The sequence below is a fragment of the Xenopus tropicalis genome, chromosome 2, assembly GCF_000004195.4.
Source record: "Xenopus tropicalis strain Nigerian chromosome 2, UCB_Xtro_10.0, whole genome shotgun sequence".
NCBI lineage: Eukaryota > Metazoa > Chordata > Amphibia > Anura > Pipidae > Xenopus > Xenopus tropicalis.
The window spans coordinates 28929378-28935673 of record NC_030678.2 but is presented as its reverse complement, the minus strand read 5'-3'; the positions used below and the strand labels follow the sequence as shown (position 1 = coordinate 28935673).

Genomic DNA, 6296 nt, shown 5'->3' with positions numbered 1-6296 from the left:
ACCCCCCTTTCACCCCTGATCTCTCCGATGAAAGGGTGTGACAGAAGTTGCCTTGCAGACGGTCTTCTAGATGGATCTCTCTGCAGGCACTCTGATATAAAGAAATGGAACTCGTCGCTCCTGGAAAAAAGAAACGATGGGAAAATTATATTATATATTATAATTGTTCATATACATAATAGCTCATTTCCCAGAGTTCACACGTTTAACAGTCTGTTAATAGAATCAGCACAGCCAAGTGTCCTGTATGCCCCATTATCCTCCCTTTAAAGTTCCTCACTGCCTTGTTAATCATTGTGATGGCATCTCCCTGATCCTACCACTCTGTACCCAATCACAACACAGGCAGATAGGGGCTGTTCAAGACAGCAATAGAGGGTGAGCCCATTCCCTTCTAAAGGTTCAACTGCTCTGCCTGATATGGGGTTCTATTGTGCTTACTTACGAACCCTGAATTATTAGGGTACATTTACCTGTGACCACAATACTGTCTTTCTGGTTTTTCCAACATCTTAGCCTGGCTTGTATTGGCTGCCAGATAACAGCCCCAAGATCTCAAGCTCAGCACGAGAGTCTGCATTTGTGCATTCAAGAGCTACACATATTACACCTCACCTTCACCCTTATTTCAGCCCGGACTGGGACACTTAATAGGCCCTGGCATTTCAAGTACATATAGACCCAAACAGCCCCCCACCAGCCCAACTGGCTATGGCATCTTACTGCATTTACCTGCCCTCATTTACCCATTTATCCCTTTCCCCATCCTTACTTTACCTCATATCCCAATGTCCCCCTCACCATAACCTCTACCTTGCCTATTTCCCTACCTTTCCTAACTCTCTTTCTCATTCACACACCTTATTATACCCTTTCCATGTTCCCGCTCTTCCCCTAACTGCCTATTCCATTTCCCCACCCTCTCCACCTCTTTTCTGTTTCCGTTTCCCCACCACCCCCTCACTGCCTTTTCCTATTCTAGTGAAAGGGACTCACCATTTTCCCCATGGTGTTAATGCTGGGATGGGACCGCGTGTTATTTTCTCAAGCAGCTTCTGTGGTGGAAGTTTGCTGAATGCTAGGATGTAAAGATACAACACAAAAATATGACGACTGATGAATACAACATTTGGGGTGATTCACTTAAATTCTGTAAATTCTGTAACTCAATTGTGTATGTGTTTTTTTTTTTTACTCAACTGACATGATGTTTACAATTGTTTCAAAAACTTGTATCTTAAAATAGCTTAAAAATGGAAAATACACCTTTTTATTGGCCTATACAGGAGCTTGCCAGGTTTTAGCTGCCAGTTCTTTACATACTCAAAAAATGGTGTATTATGGAAACAAAGCAAATTCAAATTTTAGTAAATCAGCCCCTTTGTTTTTAATATTTAATAATATTCTATGTTACGGTGTGACACATAAATGACCATGCTACTAACAGTTCTACATGCAGTATAGTATATACGCGCACACACTAGGGTTTACTTACAGAGATGTCCCTCCGCCATTTCAATGGCTGCAATGCCGAGTGACCAGATGTCAGCCTGAATATGAAAATATGGGGAAAGACAGTTATTAGAGAAGAATATACACAGAGTACATGGCAATAATTCAAGTTGCAGATGATCCAGATACTTCTGATCCCTATCCACCCACACCCTGATAGTGATTCTATTTAGGATGCACAATAATAAATCCATTAGAAAATTATAATCAAGTAGTAAAGTGCTGTGACTTTTATGTCCCCAAACTGAGAGTCTTGTGTGTTACATGGAGTGTAACATGCCCATAAAGCATAAGCAGTCAGATGAAGTTGGTTTCTAATATTCTTGTGTCCTGCACCTAAAATGCATTTCACTCTCTCATTTCAGATTCTCGTATCACAAAAACCACATTACAGCTCTGCATTGTCTGTTATGAGAGGGGTAAGTAAAGTGAGTGGAAAATTCCATGCAGTTAAACGCGTGTAAGTGACATACATTTTATATAAAGGAGACATTAACTCTAAACTATAAAGAACGGGAAGACATCACAATACCTTATGGTCATACTCAAGCTTGTTGTTACCAAAATTAGCCAGTACTTCTGGAGCCATGTATGTTGTTGTCCCAGAAGTACTGCTGCTCGCTGCTCCAACAGTGGCAAAGCCAAATTCGCCTGAAATTGTATGAGAAAAGCAGGAATGTTAATGTTCATTTTGAAATGCTAGCTACCAATAAACACCACGGAGAAAAAAATATCCTTGTGTTGACATTCTAAGCATCACTTACCAATCTTCACCTCTCCGAAGGAGGTGATAAGGATGTTCCCGGGCTTAATGTCATGGTGGATGATGTTCTTTTTTTGCAGGTGGAAAAGGCCCTGAGAAATCAAGAAAGCAAAAGTAAGTATATAAATAGTTTTGTACTCTTTGATTAATTAGAAATAGGCAGAATAGCACCAAGGAGTTCAACATGTGACCTACCGTGATTATATGTTTGCAGATATAGGAGATCCACCTTTCTCCTAAGTGCTTTGTGGTGCCAATAAGGTCTTGTAGAGTGGCACCAGTGATAAACTCAGTAGCAATCTAGAAAACAAATAAAGAATATTTGGTCAACTATTTTATTTACTGTACCTAAAATTTTATTGGGAACCCGAGGAAAAGGCTTTGTAGCTTAAAGTCTTGGTGTGACTGCAATATCAGCTGCAACTGTTTCTTACCAAACTGGATCATGTTTGCATCCAAAATGCTAACTTGTGTATTAGATCAGTATAAATTGGCATATTTGCTACATAAATGTGTAACCTCTCCGAATAAACATTTCCTTACCCAAAGTCCTTCAGGTGGCGATGGTGTCCGTGAGGCCTGATGGTAATAAGCCCCATAGAAATCCACGATATTTTGGTGGCCTGACACCATTTGAAGGACTTCAACTTCTTGTTGGACTTCCTTTTGCTTCTAGTTTCAAAAAAAAGTAACAAGGTAAATAAAATGGATACAATAACAATTTCAAATACCCCAACCTAACTTGTCGTTATGAAAAATGACAGCTTTGTTATATCTCTACATGAGTATTGTATAATATGACGGAGACTCCTTTAGTTCTTTAATATCAAACTGTATTTCTTAAGTTACAGTTATATAGTTATTAGGGACCAGGGTATTTCACTTAGCCTTTTCAAAGGCTAATTAGTATCTAATTACAGTAATCATGAAGACACATTACCTCTTGATCTTTCACGATTACAATGGCCACCTCCATCCGTCTGTTTAGGTGCCATCCCTGTAGGAAAAGAAGCTCAGTGATCATTACTTACAAAACAGTATGGGAAAGCAAATATAGAGAAGCATGTAAATATGGAAAGGTTTATTGGCTGCTTCTGAAGCACAAGGAAAACACAGAAAGGACAATACTCTAGAGGGCACAACCAATGGACAGAATTACAGAATAACCCAAAAGAACACACATTTTAACACAGAATATAATATCTTACAATGTAAATCACTCCGTTGGGGTCCTCTCCGATTGGTTTCCCCAATTTTAAATATCTCCCGGGCTCCTAAAAAATAACATTGAAAATGTGAAAAACTAATATTATGCAGTTGGACAAATAAACTTTCTAACATGTGAGAAGCCCATAAGGTGTAAGAGGAAACAGAGGGTAGAAGACTGGCGGCTGGAAAATTTAAGCCAAAATACAGTTTTACAGCTACTTACTGGGTATTTCTCAGTGAGTGAGATGGTGTTATTCCCCTGAGGAAGAAAAAAGGGATTTAATCAGACCAACTCATTTTATGGAACTGCTAACATTATATTTTGTAGAACAAGGAAAGTATTAATTTACTATATGGTGCCAGTATGTTAGTTAAAGTAGTTTGGCTCATACATAGGATGTTTATAATAGACTGGCAGTTTTCTCTGGTACATCTTGGTTAAAACAGAGAACATTTTTGTTATATGAACCGAACCCTGAAGGTGCAGGTGCTTAAATAGACAATATTTACAACTTTGGTTTAAGGAACAGGCCATGTTCTGAACTATACTTTGCTTATAGTTTAAACCCTCTTTAAAAAAAAATCCCTCTCTCCCACACAAGCTGAACCACTGGGCTTTGAGATAAGAGCAGCTCATTGTCCAGAAGAATTGAAAAGGGGAAAGGCCCTTTAAATATAAATTAATGAAAAAGTTGAATAAGATCTTTTTTTTAAAACCTCATTGAGACCCACCTCGTTGGTTGGAGGTTCCACTCGCTGTCTTTTGGAGATCTGGGGCCGGCAGATGGTAGTGCCAGATTCCTGTGAAAGAAAATGTGTTATATAAACTGAACCTTCGATCTTAAAGTAGAACTGCAACACCCAAATGTATATATCTCTGCCCATAAATAAGGGGAGATAGAGCTTTGGAGCGGGCTTGAGGGTTGTTATGTTTTGCAGTGCCCGTTCTTTTAAAACCCTTATTGCTCTGATTGCAGGAGTATGTATAGTGAAGCCTGCCTGGATCTTGGCTTGAGTGTGCATGTTCTAGAAGGGCAATGAGAGATGTGGAAGACCTGAGAGGATGGCAACGGAGGGAAAAAGTGGTGACGGAGGCAAAAAGTGGTGCCCAACCACCCCATGGAGCCCTTGTGCATTTGACCTTTAGGTAAGAGTGGAATGGGGCCTACATAAGAGTTTGCATGATGCGGATGGATAGGGGGCCTGCTCGGAGTCCAAATAGGTTTAAAATGATTTAATGTTATATTGAGAGAAAAAATATTAAATTAAGCTCAAACCTCCTTAAGATCTTTCACGCCCTCTTTGCTCAGTTCCTTTACAGAGCCCTCTTCCTGGCTGGTGTTGGTGCCAGTTTCTTTTGGTGACGCCTGGTAAATAAAAATACAGTTTCTCAACCATCTCATTGAGAGCTTAAAAGTGTCATTAAAACATGTTATATTAGATCTATTCGGCTTCCTAGAGAAACGTTCACAATGGATTTTAGGTAGCCGAGTTGGATATTTTAATATAATTGTGTTTCTCTTTTACATAATACAAGTGTTTGCTGGTTACCTCACAGATCTCAGGTTGAGGATCTTCACTTTCTTCCAGGGTTTCCTGGTTAAGAGAGAAAATGTAATAGGATCGCTCAGTTCACTAAAAGATATGATAAAATGATTGTTATGGTTATTTACTCCTTACCTTGCAGTGGCAGGAGTTGGTGTTACTCACCTGCTCCACTTCTGCCTGCTGAGGGAGGCTTTCTGATTCATCCTGGTTTCGAGAGGGAAAAAAGTCTTTTACTGTATCAGTTTAGCTTAATAATATATATATTCTGAAATAAACCTGGTTTAGAAACAAATGAGCCAGTATGAATTCAATCTGGTTATATCTGAGACATAAGGGTCATTTACTTAGACCCCCGAGAGCACTGCAAGAACACTTAGTGGTGCAAATGTGTGCCCTTAAGTGCTCATTCGGAAAGCAGTTCTGCACCTTGTGCCTGATAAAAACAATCCAGTGTGATGTGCAGAGTAGTGATTAGCAAATCTGTCCCGAAAAATTTAGGAAACAGCAAAAATGATGTGCGTCACAAAAAAATGCATGAAAGTTTTTTTCATACAACAAATTTTTCGCAAAGAATTTTTGCGCAACATTTGTAACTACTCTGCATAACCCTGGCCAATGTTAGAGAGTAGAGGGTGCTTTAAAGAAGTTTGGTATTTTGACCATATAATTTCTTTTTACCTGGCAGATCTCAGGATCGTTGATCGCAGGAGCCTCCTGGTTAAGAAAGGGAAAGACAAGGTAAATACAATCTTGGTTATAATATAGGGTGATTTTGATTTTTCTGACACAGTGGTACTTATTTACTTATATAGGGTCAATGCCGGATGTGGTGGCACACGAAAAAGCATTTAGGAACATAGGATCGGATCCTTTGCCTGTGTTTATCCACAGACCAAGAATCTAGCATCTGTAATTAGCCCGTAAGCTTGTATGAGTATATGTAATCGTAGCAACTAATCATATGTTTTTATTTTCTAATTTATACACGATAGAAGACCAGTAAGAAACAGAGGCTGACTGGTTGGTATGGGCAACTGCATTTGAGTAAGTTAGCCTCAGTTAAACTATGTTAGTTAATAATTTTCACTGTTGTGTAGATGATATTATTATTATTATTATTTACAGATATTGTTCATGACCCATGTAGCTCAGTTCTTCCTCCTTGTTAAGTCAGAATAAAAAGATTTTAAAAATAATTTAATGGCTCCAATAAAAACTGAGTCCTTTTAAACACATTGCCTGACACAATGATTCTGGGTGCAGA

At 38.9% G+C, this 6296-nt stretch overlaps 1 long non-coding RNA gene across 1 annotated transcript; it reads left to right on the top strand.

The window, feature by feature from the left end:
• Nucleotides 1–713: 713 nt before the first annotated feature.
• LOC116408785 lies at nt 714–5797 on the top strand. Its single transcript, XR_004221242.1, has 4 exons — nt 714–1931; nt 2356–2389; nt 4462–4631; nt 5718–5797. It is a non-coding gene; the product is annotated as an uncharacterized LOC116408785 (long non-coding RNA).
• Nucleotides 5798–6296: the final 499 nt, after the last annotated feature.